The sequence below is a fragment of the Cyclopterus lumpus genome, chromosome 12 (genome assembly GCF_009769545.1).
Source record: "Cyclopterus lumpus isolate fCycLum1 chromosome 12, fCycLum1.pri, whole genome shotgun sequence".
Classification (NCBI taxonomy): domain Eukaryota; kingdom Metazoa; phylum Chordata; class Actinopteri; order Perciformes; family Cyclopteridae; genus Cyclopterus; species Cyclopterus lumpus.
In genome coordinates, this window is record NC_046977.1 from 20,410,380 (window position 1) to 20,435,545 (window position 25,166).

Sequence of the window (25,166 nt, forward strand, 5' to 3'; positions counted from 1 at the left end):
CGACATCCCTGTCCCAGGACCTCACATCAGATCAGGAAAAACTCCCCAAAAATAACCTTTGACAGGGAAAAAAGGGAAGAACCCTTCAGGAGAGCAACAGAGGAGGATCCCTCTCCCCGGATGGACAGAAGCAATAGATGTCATGTGTACAGAATGAACAGCATTTACAAAGTTACATAAACACATTACATGAATATGACAATGTATGAATGGAACTCCAATCCATGAAACAGAAGGAGGTAGAGAGGAGGGGGCGGGGCATCAGCAGGGCCACCGCGGGAGGCCGGCTCACCAGGCATCAGACACCTCCAGGTCCAATGGACCCTATGAGACGTGAAGTCACAACGACTCCGGGGAGGAAGCAGAGTTAATAAGGTGCAATGGAGAGATGTAAATTCATCCATAAGGAGAGAGAGAAGATGAGATAGGTGCTCAGTGTATCCTAAAACATCCCCCAGCAGCCTATAGCAACATATCAAGGGGCTCGACCAGGGCAAACCTGATTCAGCCCTAACTATAAGCACTATTAAAGAGGAAAGTCTTAAGTCTATTCTTGAATGAGGTGACTGTGTCTGCCTCCCGGACTGAAAGTGGAAGCTGGTTCCATAAAAGAGGAGCTTGATAACTGAAGGCTCTTGCTCCCATTCTACTTTTTAGGACTCTAGGAACCACAAGTAGCCCCGCATTTAGTGAGCGCAGCTCTCTAGTGGGGCAATATGGTACTACAAGCTCCTTAAGATATGATGGTGCATCACCAATCAAGGCTTTGTAGGTGAGGAGAAGAATTTTAAATGTGATTCTTGATTTTACAGGGAGCCAGTGCAGAGCAGCTAATACAGGAGTAATGTGATCTCTTTTCTTAGTTTTTGTGAGTACACGAGCTGCAGCATTCTGGATCAACTGGAGGGATTTAAGAGACTTATTAGAGCAGCCTGATAATAAGGAGTTGCAGTAATCTAGTCTGGAAGTAACAAACGCGTGAACCAGCTTTTCTGCATCTTTTTGAGACAAGATGTGCCTGATTTTTGAAATGTTACGTAGATGAAAAAATGCTAAATAAATAACTTCAGTTTTGTCTGAGTTTAACATCAGGAAGTGGCAGGTCATCCATGTTTTTATGTCTTTAAGACATTCTTGAATTTTAGCGAGCTGGTTGGTCTCCTCTGGTTTGATCGATAGATATAATTGAGTATCGTCTGCATAGCAATGAAAGTTTATGCAGTGTTTCCTGATAATATTGCCCAAAGGAAGCATATATAAGGTAAATAAAATTGGTCCAAGAACAGAACCTTGTGGAACTCCGTGATTAACGTTGGTGGTCATTGAGGCTTCATCGTTTACAAATACAAATTGAGATCGATCTGATAAATAGGATTTAAACCAACTTAGTGCGGTACCTGAAATGCCAATCGACTGATCCAGTCTCTGTAATAGGATGTCATGATCAATGGTGTCGAACGCAGCACTAAGGTCTAATAATACCACTACGGAGATGAGTCCTTTATCAGCACTAAGGTCTAATAATACCAGTACGGAGATGAGTCCTTTATCTGATGCAATTAGGAGGTCATTTGTAATTTTCACCAGTGCTGTCTCTGTACTGTGGTGTTTTCTAAATCCTGACTGAAACTCCTCAAATAAACTATTCTGATGTAGGAAGTCGCACAACTGATTTGCGACTACTTTCTCAAGGATCTTAGAGAGGAAGGGAAGGTTAGAGATTGGTCTGTAGTTAGCCAACACCTCTGGATTAAGAGTGGGCTTTTTCAGGAGAGGTTTAATTACAGCTACTTTGAAGGAATGTGGTACATGGCCTGTTAGCAAAGACACATTAACAATATCCAGCAGAGAGGTGCCAATTAAAGGCAACACGGCTTTAAGCAGCCTCGTTGGGATGGGGTCTAAGAGACAGGTAGACGGTTTAGAAGTAGAAACCATTGAGGACAATTGGTCTAGGTTAATGGGAGAAAAGCTATCCAAATATACACCAGGGCATACAGCCGTTTCCAAGGCCACTCCTCTTGATGACAGATCGGCAGTAGTTAAGGGCAAGAGAGCATCAATCTTGCCTCTAATAGTTAAAATCTTTTCATTGAAGAAGTTCATGAAGTCATTACTACTGAGGTCTATAGGAATACACGGCTCCACAGAGCTGTGACTCTCTGTCAGCCTGGCTACAGTGCTAAAGAGAATCCTGGGGTTGTTCTTATTTTTCTCTATTACTGATGAGTAATAGGCTGCTCTGGCATTACGGAGAGCCTTTTTATATGTTTTAAGACTATCTCGCCAAGCGTGATTCTTCCAGATTGGTGGAACGCCATATACTTTCGAGCTTTGGTGAAGTTTGCTTTAGGTCGCGGGTCTGAGGGTTATACCAGGGAGCAAACCTCCTTTGCCTCACTGTCTTTTTCTTCAGTGGGTCTATCAAGTCTAGTGTCATTCTCAGTGAGCCTGTAGCACTATCGACAATATGATCAATCTGGGACGGACTAAAGTTAGCACAGGAGTCCTCCGTCACATTGAGACGTGGTATTGAATCAAATGCAGAAGGAATCGCTTTATAAATTTAGCTACAGTACTGTCAGTTAGACATCTGGTGTAGAAACTTTTGACTAACGGTGTATACTCCGGGAGTATAAACTCAAAAGTTATGAGGTAATGGTCTGACAGAAGAGGGTTCTGTGGGAAGACCTCCAAATGCTCAATGTCAATGCCACATGTAAGAACAAGGTCGAGGGTGCGGCCAAAGCAGTGAGTGGGTTTCTGTACTCTCTGACAGAAGCCAATCGAGTCCAACAATGAGATAAATGCAGTACTAAGGCAATCATTGTCAATATCCACATGAATATTAAAATCTCCTACAATAATAACCTTATCAGTTTTAAGGACTAAACTTGATAAACACTCAGAAAATTCAGATATAAATTCTGAATATGGACCTGGTGGCCGGTACAGTATAACAAATAGAATTGGCTGTAATGTTTTCCAGGTTGGATGTGAAAGACTAAGAACAAGGCTTTCAAATGAGTTGTAGTTTAGTTTAGGTTTAGGATTCATTAATAGGCTTGAGTGAAAGATGGCTGCTACTCCACCTCCTCGGCCGGTGCCTCGAGGAATGTGAGTATTAATATGACTTGGAGGAGTTGATTCATTTAGGTTGACATATTCTTCATGGCTTAGCCAGGTTTCAGTAAGACAATAAATCAATGTGATTGTCTGATATTAAATCATTTACTAATACAGCTTTAGATGACAGAGATCTAATATTTAGGAGTCCACATTTAATTATCTTCTTTTGTTGCACTGTTGCAGTAGTGATGTTAACCTTTATGAGGTTATTTTGTATGACTCCTCTTCTGGTTACTTTTGATTTAATTAATTTAAGTGGCCGTGGGACAGACACAGTCTCTATAGAGTTAAGGTTAAGGGTGGGTAACTGCTCGAATGGAAGTGCAGAGAAGGGTGGAAGACTACAACTCTGCTTCTGCTTCCTGATCTGAACTCTGGGTCATGGATTAAGTCCGCTAATCAACTTAGCCATGTTCGCAGAAATGAGACGCGCTCCATCCCAAGTGGGATGAATGCCGTCTGGACTCATCAGATCAGGCTTTCCCCAGAAAGTCTGCCAGTTATCTATGTAGCCCACATTGTTTGCTGGGCACCACCTGGACAACCAGCGGTTGAATGACGACATGCGGCTATACATGTCATCATTGATCAGATTGGGGAGAGGGCCAGAGAAAACTACGGTGTCCGACATTATCTTGGCATAAGTACACACCGATTCCACATAAATTTTAGTGACCTCCGACCGCCGCAGTCGGGAGTCATTACCGCCGGCGTGTATTATAATCTTACTGTAACTACGCTCATCTTTAGCCAGCAGTTTTAAACAAGATTCAATGTCGCCCGCTCTGGCCCCCGGTGTTGCAACCTCGTGGGGGGGAACACACATTCCTTTGATAGTTGTATTACATAATACATATTACATTACATGTATGTAATAACATTAAGATATCCCTCAAAGTTGTCTCGCTCATATAAACCTACACAATAAAAAAAAGTATTTTAAACTGGCTGTGTAAAAGTTCTAAATACTAGTTGTAAAAGAAGCAACCCCTAGGGGGCTTGTATAAAAGGACCGGACCTTGTTCGGCACTTTCTTTTCTTTCTCCACGGACCTCCGTCTTTGTGGTAAGTACCTATGTAGCTGACCCCAGCCGGACAATGGTGAAGCGTACTGATGTTTCAGAAATCTTTTATTTTTTGAACACAAATGTTCCTTTTCCATAAAGATCCAGAAATCACCGTAAGAGCTATGGAACAAATACAACAGAAATTAGCTCTTACCAATGCACAAATTAATTAAAATAAAGTCACTAAACATGTAATTAAAGCCTAAATAAACACAAAGTACCTTATTCCCGTTCCAGCTAGGAGCTTAGCAGTCCGTAAAGTGGATTGAAGAGTAAACAAACATGAACTCCTTCTCCTTCAGTAAACGTAAAACTAACGGACTTTTTGCAATGTCAAGTTGCGACCGGTACATCTATTTCCGGTCTCACCGGAAGAACTTCAAAATAAAAGGACCAAAAAAAAAACATGCAAAGGCACTTACAAATAAATTCGTGCAGGAACTAGTCAACATATTAATGGAACATTTTCAGAGTCATTTACACTCCCACCAATCATGAGTAAATAATGTAACTGTATAGAATTTACATTAAGCACAAATGATTTTTAACTGAATATGACCTTTCATAAGTAAGAAAGTGACGAGCCTTTATAAACCGAGTTCACAAGCCGTTTTGAAAAAGTATTGTCAACCATAGGGGAGTGAGTAAGTTTAATCAGACTCCAGCAGCAAGACCAACTTTTGGACTTGTCGTTCGACCTCAGACATCTTGTGGAGACGCTCTCCCTTTTTTCCAAGCTTCTTGTCGCCGAGGCGAACCTTAACTCTCCTCACTAGTCCGTCTTTGTCAGTTGTGGTTACTGAAACCCTGCCCAATCTCCATTCATGCCTGTGCATGTCTTCTTCTTTCATCATTACAATATCTCCAACTTGCAGATTTCTCCTTGGTGTATGCCAACGCTGTCTGAGAGCAATGTTAGCGAGGTATTCCTTTCGCCATCGACTCCAGAACTGTTCCGCCAGGTACTGAACATGACGCCACCTCTTCTTGCCATACACGTCTTCTCTGACAAACTCACCTGGAGGAGGCAAGGCCTTGACAGATTTCAGAGTGAGAAGATGATTAGGGGTGAGCGGCTCGAGGCTATGAGGATCACTGAGGTTATTAACGGTCAGTGGTCGACTGTTGACAATTGCCATAGCTTCATAGAGAAAAGACCGCAGGGAAGCATCATTTAGCCTACCAGAGGAAAGAGCAAGTGTGGACCTTAGAATGCCTCTCACTGTCCTAATCTGCCTCTCCCAAACTCCTCCAACATGGCTTGAATAGGGTGCATTCATACAGAAGTCACATTATTTCTCTGCAAGATATGCAGCCAGCCGGTCTGCATTTACTTACTTTAAGGCTTCTTTGAGTTCATTTTTGGCTCTGACAAAGTTACTTCCTTGGTCAGATTTGATCTGACGAACAGCACCACGAATAGCAATAAAGCATCGAAGGCCATTGATAAAGGCATCGGTGGACAAGTCATCAAGCATCTCTATATGAATGGCACGGGAGCTAAGACAAGTGAAAAGGAGACCATATCTCTTGTTCTCTTTTCTTTCTTGTCTCGTGAGGAATGGGCCGAAGCAGTCCATTCCACAGAAAGTAAAGGGGGCTGATGGTTCTACACGTTCAGGGGGTAGATCTGCCATCCTTTGCTCTTCCGTTGGTTTCCGGAGCCGTCTACAGATGATGCATTGAAGAATGTAGGAAGCTACTGCTCGGTTGATGCCTGGAATCCAGTAGCCGTGGGACCTGATATCGTTAATAGTGAGACCTCTGCCTTGATGTTTCATCCTTTCGTGGTGATGAGCAATAACCATCTTTGTGATGTGATCCTTGGGGATGATTGCAGGGTGCTTGATGAAGTTGGGAAGAGAAGAGTTGCAAAGCCTTCCTCCCACCCTGAGGACGCCATCTTTGTCGAGAAACGTATCAAGTGAGTGTAATGGATTGTGAGATGGTATGGGAATCCCTTTGCGCAGCAGTTTAAACTCCTCTTGATACACATCTTTCTGCAGTTCCTTGATTATGCAATGTCCTGCATCTTCTCGTTCTGCTACATTGGTAAGACTGTTTGAGTGGTTTCGCCTAATGCACCTTAGTATGCGTGCCACAGCTCGAGTAGCAAGTAACCAAGATGAGAGCTTAGACAGGCGATCAACAAGGCTTACTTGGTCTGTGGTCCTTGTGCTTAGTGCTAGAGCATTTCTGACCTCTGGATCTCCGATCGTTAACTCTGGAATTTCGTCTGCTGGCAACTTTATTTCCTTGTTCCATAGGAACTTGGGTCCAGTGAGCCATGTGGACGACAGAAGCTCACTGGGAGTCAAGCACCTGGAAGCGTGGTCCGCAGGGTTCTCATTGGTTGGAACGTATCTCCATTGCTGAGGGGACGAGCTAAGGTGAATCTTCTGAATACGATTAGCTACAAAGGTGTGGAATCGTCTTGCTTCATTTTTTATGTATCCTAGAACCACCTTTGAGTCGGTCCAGAAGAATTCCTCAGTGTCAGCATATCCCAGTTCTTCCTTGAGCATTTTGCTTATCTTCACAGAAATAACTGCAGCTGTTAATTCCAGTCTTGGGACAGTTGTGACCTTTGATGGTGAGACACGAGATTTTCCTACAACTAAGGCACAATGAACATCTCTATTTTCGTTCTGAAATCTCAGGTATGAGCACTGACCATAACCCTTTAAGCTAGCGTCCGAGAAATGATGTAACTCTGTCTTCGTGGCCTTTCCAAATCCAGCTGGTGAGTAAGAGCGGGATATGGTGACATTATCTAGTTGAGCTAGATCTCTTCTCCACTGTTCCCATTTCGGGCGGAGCTCATCTGGGAGAAGATCGTCCCAACCTGTGCCTCTCCTACACATCTCCTGAAGAATGCTTTTTGCTTTGAGCAGGACTGGTGCCACAAAGCCAAGAGGATCATACAGGGAGGCCACTGTTGACAGAATGCCGCGGCGCGTTGCAGGCTGATCCTTGACGCTGATCCTTGACGCTGACATTAAGTTGAAAGTGGTCGGCTTTCACATCCCATTTAATCCCGAGGGCTCTGTCAACTGGTAGTTCATCGAACGCAAGATCCATATTTTCTACATTGGTTGCTCGTTCAGAGGGTGGTATGCTTTCCAGGACATCTATGTCGTTTGACACAAACTTGTGTAGTCATAGACCACCCATAGCACAGAGTTCACAAGCTTCTTTAGCAAGCAGAATAGCATCTTCAGTGCTTTCGACACTTGCGAGCCCATCGTCAACATAGAAATCCCTCATGACAAACCGTGAGCCTTGAGGGTAGAGGTCTGCATTCTCCTTAGCTAGATGCTTCAATCCATAGTTTGCGCATCCGGGGGAGGAGGCAGCACCAAACAGATGCACCTTCATCCGGAACTCGCTGGGTGGTGAGTTCAAGACTCCTTGCTTCCACCAGAGAAAGCGCAGATAGTTGCGATCGACCTCCTTCACATGAAATTGATGGAACATTTTTTCAATGTCACACATAAGTGCAACAGGGTGCCGTCGAAAGCGGAGGAGAACTCCACTCAAGTTGTTCAACATGTCTGGCCCAGGGAGGAGGTAGTAGTTCAAGCTGGTTCCTTTGTATCTAGCAGAGCAATCGAACACTACGCAAAGTTTATCGGGCTTTCTGGCATGATAAACACCGTGATGGGGAATGTACCATCTCTCACCTTCACTCCCACCATCTACGATCTGCTCTGCATCTCCCTTTTTGATGACATCTTCCATGAACTTGACATAATGCTCCTTATACCTTTCATCCCGTTGCAATTTTCTTTTCAAGTGGTTGAGGCGTATCATGACTGAAGCTTTGTTGTCAGGTAAGATGGGTCTACTTTTGAAGGGCAGAGGCATTTCATAGTGGCCATGTATATTTTTCCGTATGCTCTCATCTAACCTTTTGAGGAAAGTGATGTCGTCTTGTGATACTCTTTTGCTGTCTTCACTGCCATCATTGAAGTCAGATTCTAGAATGCGAATAGCATCTGCAGGCGTTACTAAAGGTAGCTCTTTAGTGGTGATTCTGTGACACAGGTGACTTGTGGTCAGCGAGTCATGGCTTTGTGAGAAGCGTCCCACAATAGACCATCCGAAATCTGTCCGTACAGCATAAGGTTCCTCATCTCCTCCTAGGATGATTTGTCTTGGTGCCATTGCTCTGGAAAAATTGTAGCCTATCAGAAGTCCTACTTCACAGTCTTTCAGTGGTTGAATTTCGTCAGCTATTTCTCTGAGGTGACTCCATTGTTTAGCCTTCTCACAAGTGGGAATGTGAGCACGGTTTACTGGTATGCAGTCCTTCGTGTAGGTAACTGGAAGATCAACATGAATGGATGAGCTGTATCCTCTTACACGAAGGCCGGAAACACCCTCACTTGGGACAACCGTGTTTTTTCCAGTCATAGTGGTCAACTTTAACTTCACTGGATACTTTTCAGCAACTAGACCGTCACTCACTTCCTGGTTGATGAATGTAGTATCGCTTTGAGTGTCAAGTAGAGCGTAGACAAGCTTCTCAATGGTTGGGTTGTGTTTAGATGACACCCACACAGGCATTACCATTGATGTGTAGGATGAATCTTCGCCTGCTACACTGAGTGACATTCCAGTGGCCCCTTGGTATGTCCCTGTTTCTAATGTAGTTATTTCCTTCCCGTAGTTGTAGTCATGGAGAACTGTAGGATGTTTTCCTTTGCAATTGTCACAAAAGTGACGGTGACGACAGTCTTTTGCACTGTGGCCATATTTCAAGCATCCGTATCAAAGTTTCTTCTCCTTTACGTAGTTACGTCGCTCTACCAACAACATCTCCGTGAACTTTGGACATGCATGAAGTTGATGTCTATTATCTTGACAGAGAATACAGGACATCTTAATAGTTCTCTGATCCAAGCCTTGGCTTGTGTTGTCTGTAACTGCGTGAGTAGTGAAAACCCTGGCTTTATCTCTTTTAGTATCTCTGAGATTTCTTTTTTTAGTGTCAGAGTCTAATGAATGAAGAGCATAGAAGGATGTAATTGGATTGCAGGCAATCTCGGCTTCAGTTGACACAAAGATTGCAAAATCCTTGAAACTTGGGAATTCTTGTTTCTGGTTTAGACTATGCGTGACTTGTCGGTTCCAGCTTGAAGCCGCCCAGTCTGGTAGTTTATGGATGAGCTTCTGGTTTTCCTCACAGTCGTTTAATATGTCGAGACCCTTGACATGAGGCATGGCATCTTGACAGGCACTCAGAAAATCTGAGAAGCTTCTGAGTCCTTGAGCATCCTTACTTTGAATCTTTGGCCAATTGGTGAGCTTCTCTCTGAATGCTCTCTGAATAGTGAATGGCTGGCCAAAACGACGATTTAGCTTGTTCCAGGCATCCTGATAGGCTTCATCATTGCTTCGGAAGAAAGTGCCATCTAGCACCTGACGAGCTGGACCACCGACGTATTTCTTCAGATAGTAGAGTTTTTCAGCTGGAGTGATTGCCCTTCGGTCGATGAGTGAAGTGAATGCTGCTTTCCATTCAATGAACTGTATTGCATCACCGCTGAAGATGGATGGCTCTGGAAGCGGGAGCCTATTCAAGGCTATGCTGTCTTGAAAGACCTGAGCGAGAGAGGAAATGTCTGATTGAAAGGGTGTTGCAGCATGTGATAAAGGGATTGTGGTCACAGGCTCATTCCTTGCGTCCTTATTCCTTTCGTTGTTAATGCAGCCAGTGACTTCACGTTCCGTCTCCTTATCGTACACCTTAAGTTTAGCTTGTGCTGCCCGCACTTCCTTCTCTGCCTGCAGTCGCTCCAACTCACGCCTTTGTGCCTCTAGAGCTTTCCGTTGCTGTTCCTCTAATTCTCGGATCACTTCCCTTTGTCTTTCTTCTGCTAACATCATCTCATAATTTGCTTCCTTCACTGCAAGCTCAGCAGCTGCATCTGCACGCTTAGCTGCTATGGAGGAAGTCACGGATTGGTGTTCAGATGGGGTGTTACTTATAAAGGAAGCAGCGGATCCGTAGACAGACTGCACATTCACGGTGGAGCAGTTCATGAAGGCGTCTTCTTTCCTGGTCTTTACGGTCTAAACTCACCGTCTTCGTCTATTGTTCTACTATAGGCAATATTGACAATTTCCGTGGTAACAGATTCACAAGTATCAACTCATCTTCTCACATCAGTAGGAGGTGTGGCAAGATCTCGAATCTCATAATACATGTTCATGATGTCATCCTTACATTTCTTCAGCTCTTCAATGAGAAACCAAAGCTCACTCTCTGGCATGTACGTTTTCATCTGATCTCTTGCTTTGCGTACATTGAGCTTCCATCTCTCATACATGAAGAGCAGCCTTTTTTCCTTTTTCTTGGCTTCTTCACCTTGTAAAGAACGCATCTTCTCTGTAGGGTTCCGTGCGCGTTCAGAGCGCCGGAGAACTTCAGGTTGGTCGTAATTTTTTCGCAGATTATCTTGAAAGTCGATCAAACTTCTCTGTTCTCTTGCTTCAATTAAGTCCTTAAGACAGGGTCTCTCAGATACATCTGTCAGTGAGTGAAGCTCACTCTGCAAATCTTGAACTGTGTTTTGGGAACTAACCATCTGCTCCTCAGCCTGTAGATGAGCAGGTCAGTATGAAAGAGTCTAAAGGGAGTTAATTAATGTGAAGCTCACCTTATTTCCACCACTGTATGGTGATAAATAAAGGGGGGGGGGGAGCCGTTGATGTGACCGTACTTGACCATCGCACCGAGTCCATGAGACCACTACCAGAATTGCTGAGTTGGATTACGTGCCGACACGCTGGGACATGTAGCGTAGCGTAGCATAGCAGCAGCAGCCGTGGTGAGGACCCTCCGTCACAGCCCGTAATGACGGCAGCAAGTCGTCAGGTCGGTGAGGGTAAAGCTCTTACTGTAGCTGACCCCAGCCGGACAATGGTGAAGCGTACTGATGTTTCAGAAATCTTTTATTTTTTTAACACAAATGTTCCTTGTCCATAAAGATCCAGAAATCACCGTAAGCTATGGAACAAATACAACAGAAATTAGCTCTTACCAATGCACAAATTAATTAAAATAAAGTCACTAAACATGTAATTAAAGCCTAAATAAACACAAAGTACCTTGTTCCCGTTCCAGCTAGGAGCTTAGCAGTCCGTAAAGTGGATTGAAGAATAAACAAACGTGAACTCCTTCTCCTTCAGTAAACGTAAAACTAACGGACTTTTTGCAATGTCAAGTTGCGACCGGTACATCTATTTCCGGTCTCACCGGAAGAACTTAAAAATAAAAGGACCAAAAAAAAAACATGCAAAGGCACTTACAAATAAATTCGTGCAGGAACTAGTCAACATATTAATGGAACATTTTCAGAGTCATTTACAACCAGCATTACTACATTGTTCAAATATGGTGGGAGATGTATACTTAACACATTTAGAAGCTCAATTCGTCCACCTGACCCGTGTTTATTCAACTGTTGACCACACTTGTAGCAAGTTAGCAAACCTTGGCCTGAGAATATACTATGCATAGTACCCAATGAATGCTAGTTTTAATTATACTAAGGTTCAGGTCCTTTCGAGTTGAAACCAGCTAGTACAGTGAGTTCCACATAAAATACATTTTATTTAGCGGCTCGATTCATCCAAGAGGACAGGTGTTCTAGCTAGCATGCTGAGTCAGGGGAGGTCAGCACTTAGCTAGCTAGAAGGCCTGCACCAGCACGTTTTCAAGCTAACAACCTGCCCTGACTTTAGTTAGGTTAGCTAGAAAACCTGTCCTGAGGACCCGAATAATGCTGTTATCTGATCAGTCATTTGAGCACAGACACATGCAACAACGTATCTATAACGGTGTTAAAAGCAGGCCCGCAAAGGCTAGCATGGTTGGAGTAACTTTAACATTAATTTAATGGAAATGTGGCGAAATTGCATTGCAATGTTTTAGCTCCTGAAATCAAAATGTATTTATACGATCTAGCAGACGTTTTCTTCGCCGTGAAATTTGTGTACGGCATAGATTAAAGTAGAAGATTTTGCCGTGAATTTTGTAATTCATTATAAAGTATTTTTAATGATAGATTGGGCCCAGATTCAGCCATTAGCCGGACAGAACCCAGTGCTGGTTGCCGATAAACCCGGCTGCCATGGCCCAGAATAGACCCGTTACATCTGGGACGGATATGGCAAAAATTAAATGGGCCAAAGCTGGTTCACATCTGGCGCATCAAACCGGAAGACAGCCGAGTCAGTCGACACTCAGCCACAATACTGCGGAGTCCGCTAGCTACCACAAACTACAGGCTTAATTTGTTTTCTTTACTAATAATAGATAGTAATATATGAGCTCTCTTTTCACTTTATAGTCCTAAAATAATCTATTGAAATACGGAGGCATTATTGATGCATGCATGCTCTCCGTGTTCCACCTGAATGGCTTATAAATAAAAAGTGTATGTATATATAAAAATGCAGTATACAATAGCTCAGAGACTTATTGTGAATTGTATAAACTGTAATATCAATGTCACATGAGAATACAACATTTAGATATTACATTGTTGTCATTTCTGTCTTTCCAGACTACAGTTTTGCTGCCATCAATATAGACCAGTGTGTAAGTAACCCCATTTGTGTTTTGACTGTTTGTCAATCAATTCTGTTCTTTTTTGTTTCATGTTTTTGACAGCCTTGAACAAGATGTGTCTCGTTTCCTGTTTTGAAAGAAGATGCTTTAATTTTGAAGGCGGTTCGTGGAGTTACACAGGAAGTTGCATTGTGCGCTGATTTAAGGTTACGTTTACACAAAACAAAGACTAAATTAAAGTTTTTAGCACTCCCCCGTCAAGGTTAGTTTCTTTGTAATGAATGTAATAACTGTATGTTTCAAGGACATTAGCTTAACTGTAAGGACTCGTGTGTATGCTATATTAATGCTAACGAAGGGTAAGCTAACACATAACGTGTTGTGCCTTTGTACACAGCTAAGTTAATTTTGGGAACTATTAATAAAAAAATAAAATCACAGTCAAATGCAAGACCATCTGTCGAAGGGGTATGCTACACGGTGACTACCTTCAATTCCAGGTTTTCTTTGGTTTGAATTATTTTTGTATTTGCACCTGTTCACAATGACTGAGCGGTACTCTGGTGACATTAAGTCCTCTAATCTATGTAGAAAATCAGGATCCACTATCATTAAATGTCTGGAAACACTCAGTAACGTTTTTGTTTGTTTTTGTTTTAAAACAAAGGGAACCTGTAGTCACCCATGTTAGATAAACACTAAATTCATATAGAGCTTCTTGTTATTCATTATATTCCTTACACAAGTTCCTTTGTTCAACAGAAACACAAAAATATGGTACTCCGACAATGAAAGCGACATGGAGCAGCCCCGAAAACTCTAAAGGAAAGAAAAGACGCCCAACCGCACTGCCCGCTGCCCCAAACATTATTGCTCCACCTTCCCGTCCGCACCTTCAAGTCCTATTGGAGAGACTCCAACCAACAGGTCAGTCTGCTTTCATTCGTCAGAATCTGTGTGCATATATATAGTTTCCATCAATTTGTTCATCTTTAATACTTAAAAATTAACAAATTGATGGAAACTATATATACACACACAGATTCTGACGATTCTAAATACCCCAAAAACTATATTGTATTTGTAATGGTTTACAATGTGAGGTGAAAAATCACAAAAAAACAAGGCAAACTTTGTTTACAACTAAACAAGTTTAAGTAGGAAAATATTTATTTTCAGTTCAAGTGTGTTATCTGGGTGCCTAAAAAAACATCACATCTTAGCAAAGCAACCAATCACAACCACTCTCATTGAGCTCTGGTAGTGAACATATAGGTGTATTTCAACTTCACAATACAATTCAGCTTATGTGCATTATTTATTATTTTAACTTCCCACTGAGTACAACACTTACCACAATAGTTCTCTGTGAGCATTATCTCTGCCTAAACTCTCCTTCTGACCTTATACCAGAAGACAGAGTGTGCCACAGTCCCTGTCGACCCAAAGTCTGATGACATCTTGCCAGCCTTCATGTGAATGTAGTGTTATCATCATTTAGCTACACCACAAACTTATTTGACATAAAGTAAATAAAAGCTAAAACCAATTATTCTGTCCTACACGTTGGTTTCTATAATGCTTGAATTGACGAACACTATTTGGCTAGCGTGAGGACCCAAAGATGTCGAATTAAAGATGACTCGCTTTACATGGTTTTCTTGACTAATCATTTTCTTTACATTCGAAAGAAGTTATATTAAAATCAAATCGCTACATTCAATTCAATTCAATTCAGTTTATTTTGTATAGCCCAATATCACAAATTACTAATTATCTTCAGAGGGCTTTACAATCTGTACACATACGACATCCCTGACCTTTGACCTCACATCGGATCAGGAAAAACTCCCCAAAAATAACCTTTGACAGGGAAAAAAGGGAAGAAACCTTCAGGAGAGCAACAGAGGAGGATCCCTCTCCCCGGATGGACAGAAGCAATAGATGTCATGTGTACAGAATGAACAGCATTTACAAAGTTACATAAACACATTACATGAATATGACAATGTATATATATACATCCTTTGACTGCAACCCAAAAAGACCAGTAGATGGTGCTGAACTCAATTAAACAAGTGTTCCACAACACAGAAACACAATAGAGTTGGCGGTAATGGGTTTGGGACAAAGTATTCGCAGTCTTTTCTGTTGTTGTTTTTATTAAGTATATGTTATATAATGTATATGCCATATCTTAAAATAATTGAGCCATATTGGTTTGTGTTTAGATCTATTTTTTAGCAATCCTTTGTGAAATCCTGACACAGCTAGAAATCATCAAGGAGCAGCAGAGTCCTACTTCTCCAGCTACAGAACCCGACCAGCGCAGCAGAACTATCCAATGTGTCAGGATGTCCACTGTGTACTCTGGAAGAACTTCGTCAGGTAGAGACAAACATATCTGTGGATACAGATTTTAATGACAAATTGGTAGAGTAACATTTTGCATGTCGAGACCTTATGATACTAAGATGTATATGTCTTCTTTCATGACTACTACTATTGAGGCTTGCCACTGATGGTTTATAATTTATATTTGACCCTTTAGTTTGTGACTTATTTTATTTTAGTATTCCAACATGACTACTGAGCTTTACAAAAATGTAGAAGGTTGTAAAATAACTCACTGACACTATCGTAATTTATCATACTTAATTGTTTTGGGGTTTGCCTCTTTTTCAATGTTGTCTTTCAGGTCACCTATTTTGGCCTTCTTGGTGGGTTGACCGTTAAAGAAACCGTATGGAGAGTGCTTGGCAAGATGGTGCCAAACTCACTGGCAAAGACAATCAATTGGAGGGGTGTGAATGGAATAACTGGCTTTGAGTCCCTCGCTTATGTTGTTTTGAGTAAGTATTTATTGGTTTCTTTCATTCTGTATCTTTAACACTTACTGGTCTGTCAGCATTGAGTATTGCAGTAAGTGTCACCAACATACCAGTTTTCAACATGTCGGAGGTCTAAATCGGGTATTTAGATATCAAACTTGTACAAGGTTCTTCACAGTTAACATGTAATTATATTCACATGGCAGACACTACACTATGCGCTGAATGTATTACATTATACGTTTCCTTAACTCCTTTTACGTCTATTTTGATGTAAAGCAAACAGTATAGCACTTTCATGGAATTGACTTGACTAGTTTTTTATGAACATGGCCAGTGATCGTTGTATCTCTTCCTTTTAAAGAATCCGTCCGTCGCATCACTGTAACTGCACAGAGCGCTTCATGAAGCCATGGCTCCAGCTGGCATCTGACCGAGAAGAGAACGGCCAAGCGACCCCTGAACCACAGTCTTAGTAGGTGTGCTTTCAATACTCAACACATTCTCACTCCAATGTGTCAATCACCAGTCAGTGCTACAAAGCTTCAAACTATGACTACGTTCCCCTCTAGTGTCTGTTTTGGATGTGTTAGGGGCTCATTACATGCATACGTGTCTTATACAGAAAAAGAAATGTCCACCTTGACAGGGAGGTAAGGTTTCGGCAACAAAACCACTTATTTTACTGTTGGTTTAGGAAAAGAGATCTGAGTCTGTGACTTACTACACTAACGACTGACTTGACTAACAACTTGCACGGTGTACCGATACTAAAAAGGTACCGCGGTACCAGTACGTTCAAAAAGATACGGTTTTGCATATTTTTAGTATCGATACTTTATTAAAATAGCATGCGATCAGAGCGCACTGCTCCGCTCCTTTAATGCTGCCCAGCGCTTTGGCTGCAAGGGGGTGGGACTGCACAGCGCTCACACACTAACAGGCAGCGCTCCGCTGGGGAGACAACATGGCGTCAAGTGCCGGAGCTTTTGAGATTTATTTTGTAAAAAAAAGATGCCAGAAGCAAAATCTGGAAACACACACTCTGCTGGTTAGTCAAGGGCTTTTTTTTTTTTAGGAAATCCCACTGACACACAGACAGTGAAGCCCACTGACACACAGACAGTGAAGCCCACTGACACACAGACAGTGAAACCCACTGACACCCACTCATTACATGCATACGTGTCTTATACAGAAAAAGAAATGTCCACCTCGACAGGGAGGTAAGGTTTCGGCAACAACTGACACACAGACAGTGAAGCCCACTGACACACAGACAGTGAAGCCCACTGACACACAGACAGTGAAGCCCACTGACACACAGACAGTGAAGCCCACTGACATACAGACAGTGAAGCCCACTGACACACAGACAGTGAAGGAAGGCCCACTGACATACAGACAGTGAAGGAAGGCCCACTGACATACAGACAGTGAAAGAAGGCCCACTGACATACAGACAGTGAAGGAAGGCCCACTGACAAACAGACAGTGAAAGAAGGCCCACTGACATACAGACAGTGAAGGAAGGCCCACTGACATACAGACAGTGAAGGAAGGCCCACTGACATACAGACAGTGAAGGAAGGCCCACTGACACACAGACAGTGAAGGAAGGCCCACTGACATACAGACGGTGAAGGAAGGCCCACTGACACACAGACAGTGAAGGAAGGCCCACTGACATACAGACAGTGAAAGAAGGCCCACTGACATACAGACAGTGAAAGAAGGCCCACTGACATACAGACAGTGAAAGAAGGCCCACTGACATACAGACGGTGAAGGAAGGCCCACTGACACACAGACAGTGAAGGAAGGCCCACTGACATACAGACAGTGAAAGAAGGCCCACTGACATACAGACAGTGAAAGAAGGCCCACTGACACACAGACAGTGAAGGAAAGCCCACTGACATACAGACAGTGAAAGAAGGCCCACTGACATACAGACAGTGAAAGAAGGCCCACTGACATACAGACAGTGAAGGAAGGCCCACTGACATACAGACGGTGAAGGAAGGCCCACTGACACACAGACAGTGAAGGAAGGCCCACTGACACACAGAGACCCGTCTGCACAACGTGTTTCAAAGCCCCTCAGACCAGGGAGCAACACGTCAAACATTAAAGCACCTTTCAGACAGACACCCCGACCTTTACAAAGAGTTCAAAGAACGACAGGTAATCAAATGTGATTATAAACATGATGCACACCTTAAGCTCACCCACATACAGCCTAACACGAGTAGCCTTTGATGACCAGTCTGTGATCATGAGGTCACAATGCACACAAGTGGACTAAATGAAACACAATTGATGCTAAATGGCTACATGCTGGAGCCTGAGGGTGGATCCCTTTTTTTTTTTTTTTAGTGAAGGAAAAATAATTATTCCATGAATTAAGATACAATATGAACTTTACAATTGCTCATACTTAGGAAAGGAACTATGTAGTCATCTGGTCAGATATGGACAAAAGGCCTACATAGCCGTGTATAATCAACGCTATGATGACACCATGTAGTTTTCATTAATATCTTGCTGTAGGCTAATACTAATATTAATGCCATTTGTTAAGTGTTGAAAAAGCTGGGCAGGAACAAGCTGGTAAAAAGGGAACCATACAGATGTTTTATTTATTACTATTATACATAAATATCCCAGTATCGTATTTGTGGTATCGTATCGAATTCTGGTATCGTATCCTAAGTATCGGGTATGGTGATATTTATGGCAGGTATCGTATCGAAGTTAGAATTTGGTATCGTGACAACCCTACTAACCACTTAGTTACGCGTGTTTACAGCACTGGTCTGTGGTGGTTTGATCCATTCATCACTCTGGCTTGTGTGGACTATCTCACACTTTACACTACAGCAGTATTGTGCGTCACATACAGTGTCGCACAGGAGTTGACGGTGTCAGACATTATATACAGACACGATATTCGATACATAAGGAGTGAGAACGGTTTGCAATGCTATCGATAGACTTACCATTTATCTTTTGTTTATTGTGAGATCTCACAACTCTTTGTTGTCTCTGTTTCTACCAGGCTGCAACCTCCGCATTTTAAAAGTGAAGCCATGATGCCGGAGTGACCGGTCGCGACCACGGTGTGGTCTTGTTTGGCAGTTGTTCGAGTTTCAATTTAATTGACCTTTTTAACAGTGTGCTTTAATTCATACAAATTCACTGTAACATTTTGGTCTACATGTCTTATTTGATCTTATTAATATATAATTATATATTATTATTATGTATCATTTATTATCTTATTTGATCTTATTTGGCATTTATTGGACTGTTTTTGTTTGCAAAAACGTCCAAAATGCAAAATATTTATTTGAATAACTGTTGCAAATAATTAAAATTACATTTGAATATGAGGTGTACCTTTCTTTATTTGGTTAATGGTTTTCACTTCTTGAAATACATTTATCACATTATAATTCTTATTATTACTAAACAATGTGAGCTCCATGATTAATTGAGTCAATAAAATAAGTGTCATGAGGAATATATTCAACCCGATTCTGGAGCGCCATTCATCCAGCCTCAGCCGAGTCGCAAACCGACCCGGACCAACGCGTTTCTTCTTGTGTGCCGGGTTCGGGCCAAGAATGGCCCCGTTCATTTTCGATCATGGCCCAGTGACGGCAGTGCCGGACGCCGGAATCGGGCCAGTGTACTTGGCCTGATTCTGGGGCGTCAATCATGCCGAGTCTCAGCCGAGTCGCAAACCGGACCCGGACCAACGCGTTTATTCTGGTGCGCCGGGCTTGTGCCGGATCTGGGCCAGGTCATTTTGCCTACCTGGGTAGCCTGCATGGTGTTTACCAGAGACTGGAGGAGTGCTGGCCATTGGCTGGTCTGGATGAGCAGATGTGTTTTTCTTTGCAGCCAGTGTGGGGCTCAACCCGATCAGGGCGCTGCACCAAGTTGCAGATGATATAAATGCTGAATCATTTATGTCAGCCTTGATGAGCTCTGAGTCTGCGTCTGCCATTGTGACGGACAGAATGAGCCAAAGGATTATTAAGCAAATGAAACGAGACTTTGCCATACGCGTCTGTCAGTACAGGGTCACACGAACAACAGCTGGACAATGAGAGGCTGGGATACAGCACATCTAAAGAGAGACGTTAGCCAGCTGATAGGCTAACTGGGGATGTGAGGCTGCACTATTGACTGGGAGCACCCAGCTGGTGAACAGCTGATAGTCATGGTAAATAGACCTGTACTTGTATAGCGCTTTTCTAGTCTTCCGACCACTCAATGCCCTTTAACAGTTTGATTTGTGTTTCTTTTGTTTCTGTTTTTCTCTCTCTCTCTCTCTCTCTCGCTCTCAATAACACCACAGCTGCTGAAGATAAGCTAACTGGTGATGCACACCAAGTGTGTTCCCAGAGCTACTAATATACCCTAATAACATTATCATCTAATGTCACAGCAATGAAGTGATGGCCTGTGTGTGTGTGGTCTTTCACTCCCTGCTGTGAAAGCCCATCCCCATAAATATTAATATTATTGTTATATACGTTTATATTATAATCTGGTGCGTTCGCAACCAGACGATCAAATGTAATTAAAGGGAGAAAATGTATTCAAGCGTGTGTCGAGTTATTGCTGATGCTCTGCTGTTGAATGAGGAGGGTAAAACCACGACAGGAACCGGCATCAAGACAAATCTTTCTCGATTTGATTGGCTGCCTGGACGAAGTGACTAACAGAGCACCTGTGTGGTTTGGTACGCACACGTGCGTGTGTGTGTGTACGTGTGTGTGTGTGTGTGTGTGTGTGTGTGAGCGTGTGTGCATGCGTGCGTGAGTGTGTGTACGTGCGTGTGTACGTGTGTGTGTTCGTGTGTGTGAGCGTGTGCGTGTGTGCGTATACGAGTGTGTGAGCGTGTGTACGTGTGTGTGTGCGTGTGTGCGTATACGAGTGTGTGAGCGTGTGTGTGTGCGTGCGTGCGTGTGTGTGTGTGTGCGTGCGTGCGCGTGTGTGCGTATACGAGTGTGTGAGTGTGTGTGTGTGTGTATCGTGTTTTGATGTGACTTCTTGCGGCTGTTGACAAACGAGTGAGATGGAAGGCATGACTTTGATATCATGACACGCAGAAACACAACAACGGTTTATTCAAATCCGTCCAAACCGCTGAACAGCACGACAGAGATTAGAACAGCTGACAGCAGCATGTCAGCGTGGTGAATAGAACAGGATGTCATTAAAGGACGTCATCGGGGGGGTGAAATGAGAAATAACAGGTGAGACTGTACAATACAGTTCAATACAGCGGGTGACCTGACAAAACATGCATCGGGTATCTCCAAAGCACACAGCATGAGACAAGCTTTGGTCTTATGGTGCGGGGTGTGCAGACTGCCAGACCCCCATGGGGAGCAATAGGGGTAAATCACATTTTCATCCATTTTCTGTGTCCACTATTTCAGGCTGGTCTCATCCAGCATTCGTAGCTGTACCGACCAAAAAAGAATGTGCCGGAATTCAGTTTAATTATTTTCCTAAACCTAACTAACTGTTTCATCATCTTTTATTAAACCTAACTAAGTATTTCACCATCTATATTAAACCTAACTAAGTACTTCATCATCTTTTATTAAACCTAACTATTCAATTCAATTCAGTTTATTTTGTATATCACAAATTACTAATTCTCCTCAGAGGGCTTTACAATCTGTACACATACGACATCCCTGACCTTTGACCTCACATTGAATCAGGAAAAACTCCCCAAAAATAACCTTTCACAGGGAAAAAAGTGAAGAAACCTTCAGGAGAGCAACAGAGGAGGATCCCTCTCCCCGGATGGACAGAAGCAATAGATGTCATGTGTACAGAATGAACAGCATTTACAAAGTTACATAAACACATTACATGAATATGACAATGTATGAATGGAACTCCAATCCATGAAACAGAAGGAGGTAGAGAGGAGGGGGGGGCGATCAGCAGGGCCAACGCGGGAGGCCGGCTCACCAGCATCAGACACCTCCAGGTCCAATGGACCCTATGAGACGTGAAGTCACAACGACTCCGGAGAGGAAGCAGAGTTAATAAGGTGCAATGGAGAGATGTAAATTCATCCATAAGGAGAGAGAGAAGAGGAGATAGGTGCTCAGTGTATCCTAAAACATCCCCCAGCAGCCTATAAGCCTATAACAGCATATCAAGGGGCTGGACCAGGGCAAACCTGATTCAGCCCTAACTATAAGCACAAGTAGCCCCGCATTTAGTGAGTGCAGCTCTCTAGTGGGGAAATATGGTACTACAAGTATACATTTTTGAAATGTTACGTAGATGAAAAAATGCAGTCCTTGAGATTTGCTTAACATGGGAGTTAAAGGACAAGTCTCGGTCAAAGATAACTAGAGATTCTTTACAGTGGTGTTGGATGCCAGGGCAATGCCATCTACAGAAACCACATCACCAGATAATTGATCTCTGAGGTGTTCAGGGCCAGTAAAATAACTTCAGTTTTGTCTGAGTTTAACATCAGGAAGTTGCAGGTCATCCATGTTTTTATGTCTTTAAGACATTCTTGAAGTTTAGCGAGCTGGTTGGTCTCCTCTGGTTTGATCAATAGATATAATTGAGTATCATCTGCATAGCAATGAAAGTTTATGGAGTGTTTCCTGATAATGTTGCCCAAAGGAAGCATATATAAGGTAAATAAAATTGGTCCAAGCACAGAACCTTGTGGAACTCCGTGATTAACGTTGGTGGTCATTGAGGATTCATTGTTTACAAATACAAATTGAGATCGATCTGATAAATAGGATTTAAATCAACTTAGTGCGGTACCTGAAATGCCAATAGACTGATCCAATCTCTGTAATAGGATGTCATGATCAATGGTGTCGAACGCAGCACTAAGGTCTAATAATACCAGTACAGAGATGAGTCCTTTATCAGCACTAAGGTCTAACAAGACCAGTACAGAGATGAGTCCTTTATCAGCACTAAGGTCTAACAAGACCAGTACAGAGATGAGTCCTTTATCAGCACTAAGGTCTAACAAGACCAGTACAGAGATGAGTCCTTTATCAGCACTAAGGTCTAACAAGACCAGTACAGAGATGAGTCATTTATCAGCACTAAGGTCTAACAAGACCAGTACAGAGATGAGTCCTTTATCAGCACTAAGGTCTAACAAGACCAGTACAGAGATGAGTCATTTATCAGCACTAAGGTATAATGAGACCAGTACAGAGATGAGTCATTTATCAGCACTAAGGTCTAACAAGACCAGTACAGAGATGAGTCATTTATCAGCACTAAGGTCTAACAAGACCAGTACAGAGATGAGTCCTTTATCAGCACTAAGGTCCAACAAGACCAGTACAGAGATGAGTCCTTTATCAGCACTAAGGTCTAACAAGACCAGTACAGAGATGAGTCCTTTATCAGCACTAAGGTCTAACAAGACCAGTACAGAGATGAGTCCTTTATCAGCACTAAGGTCTAATAATACCAGTACGGAGATGAGTCCTTTATCTGATGCAATTAGGAGGTCATTTGTAATTTTCACCAGTGCTGTCTCTGTGCTGTGGTGTTTTCTAAATCCTGACTGAAACTCCTCAAATAAACTATTCTGATGTAGAAAGTCACACAACTGATTAGCGACTACTTTCTCAAGGATCTTAGAGAGGAAGGGAAGGTTAGAGATCGGTCTGTAGTTAGCCAACACCTCTGGATTAAGAGTGGGCTTCTTCAGGAGAGGTTTAATTACAGCTACTTTGAAGGAATGTGGTAAATGGCCTGTTAGCAAAGACACATTAACAATATCCAGCAGAGAGGTGCCAATTAAAGGCAACACGTCTTTAAGAAGCCTCGTTGGGATGGGGTCTAAGAGACAGGTAGACGGTTTAGAAGTAGAAACCGTTGAGGACAATTGGTCTAGGTTAATGGGAGAAAAGCTATCCAAATATACACCAGGGCATACAGCCGTTTCCAAGGCAACGCCACTTGATGACATTGCCATTTTAGTTTTCATCTAGTGGCATCAAAACAGGAAGGAAGTGCTAAGGTAGTAAAGCACAACTCTGGCTTGGTTTGATTGGCAATTGGCCAATGATGAGCGACTCCACGCCTGGGGCTAAAAGGTATTTTAACTTTTTTGCTCACCTAAAAACGATAGTAAATGTAGTGCAAGAGAGGAGCGCACTACCATTCAGAGAGCACTTTTATATCCCAACATGGGTAAGTTCCTCTAAAGGGGTTCTCCATTAGGATCCCCAAGTTTATCATCACACCAACTATTGTTAACAATCTCAGACTTCCACATAGCATAGCTTCATCCAAAATGTTTATCATTACACTTTTATCCAAAGTGACTTACAATCATGTTAGATTCATACACCGTAGACACAGCTCCAGGGAACAATTCAGGGTTAAGTGTCTTGCTTAAGGACACATTGACTAGGGTGGGGATTGAACCGCCAACCCCCTGATTGAAAGACAGACCTGCTAACCACTGACCCACAGTCACCCATGAAGGCACATTCCACACATGTAGTTTATTACTCTCACAAAATGACTTTTAAGTATATCCAAATCCCATGTTGCTAAATCTGGTAGGCCCATAAGGTATACCTTAATTTTTACTTTGGACCCTTTCTACACACAAACTATTTTTATAGATGACATAATTGTGGTGGTCACACAACACATGGTGGTCTTAAATCGTATCAGGGACGGTTAACACATTATAATTTAAAAAAAGATAGGACTACATAAAAGAAAACAGTGAGTTAAGAAATTCTTAAAAGTAACTTTTGAAAAGATGCATGAATCATTTAAGGGCTATAGCCATCGAGGGAGGTGCCATGTATGTGCCATGTATCTGAAACTCTGACAAGCTTTCTGTCTCAATAATGTGCCTGCTGTGTGTGTGTGTGTGTGTGTGTGTGTGTGTGCGCACACAGTTTCCTCCTCATTATATGTATCTCTTTGCTTTCTCTCTCTCCCAGTTTATTTGATTTGTTTAACCCTGGAACTACGATGTAAGTCACCTCTCTGAGCTGCAGCAGATGGAATGCTGCTTTCTCTCTCTCTGGGTTCATTAGTGTGACGATAGATGAAGCATGAGGAGATGAGGATGTCGCAGCAGGACAACATGGAGGACGTGGGATAAAATAACTCAACTGTTCTTTTCCTATTCACATTAGTTTTTAATCCCTTTTAAATCTGCTCCCGTCCCCTGCTGCTCCTCCTCTGCTCAGACTCCGGAAGCTCCTGCATCCCCCACCTGCAGCTCCTTAAATCTCCTCCGATCCTGTTAACCTCCTCCTGAGGAGATCGGCAAATGAAACATTCAGGAACCAGCGGGCACTGTGCGGGTTCTGGAGATGTTATCTGTCCAATCAGAGTGCTGCCTCTGTTACATGGATAACAAAAGGTCTAATTACTGAAGGATTCAACTGAGGAGAAAACAAACGTGTTTTCTTTGATAAAAGCATCTATATTTCCTCCTCTTCCTCTCTTTCGTTCCTTGTACTCTTCTTCAGTAACTTATAGCTCCTGCTTTGT

At 42.6% G+C, this 25,166-nt stretch overlaps 2 long non-coding RNA genes across 5 annotated transcripts; both read left to right on the forward strand.

The window, feature by feature from the left end:
* Positions 1 to 6,027: 6,027 nt before the first annotated feature.
* LOC117740577 lies at positions 6,028 to 7,172 on the forward strand. Of its 2 annotated transcripts, none has more exons than XR_004610630.1 (3): positions 6,028 to 6,120; positions 6,464 to 6,617; positions 6,739 to 7,172. It is a non-coding gene; the product is annotated as an uncharacterized LOC117740577 (long non-coding RNA). The 2 variants fall into 2 exon arrangements; XR_004610629.1 differs by having other exon boundaries at positions 6,031 to 6,120; positions 6,464 to 6,586.
* Positions 7,173 to 13,685: 6,513 nt separating this feature from the next.
* On the forward strand, positions 13,686 to 18,820 carry LOC117740789. Of its 3 annotated transcripts, none has more exons than XR_004610642.1 (4): positions 13,686 to 13,704; positions 15,476 to 15,629; positions 15,973 to 16,087; positions 18,670 to 18,820. It is a non-coding gene; the product is annotated as an uncharacterized LOC117740789 (long non-coding RNA). The 3 variants fall into 3 exon arrangements; XR_004610640.1 differs by having other exon boundaries at positions 15,973 to 16,083; XR_004610641.1 differs by lacking the exon at positions 13,686 to 13,704 and adding an exon at positions 15,144 to 15,165 and having other exon boundaries at positions 15,973 to 16,083.
* The last annotated feature ends 6,346 nt before the right edge of the window (positions 18,821 to 25,166 follow it).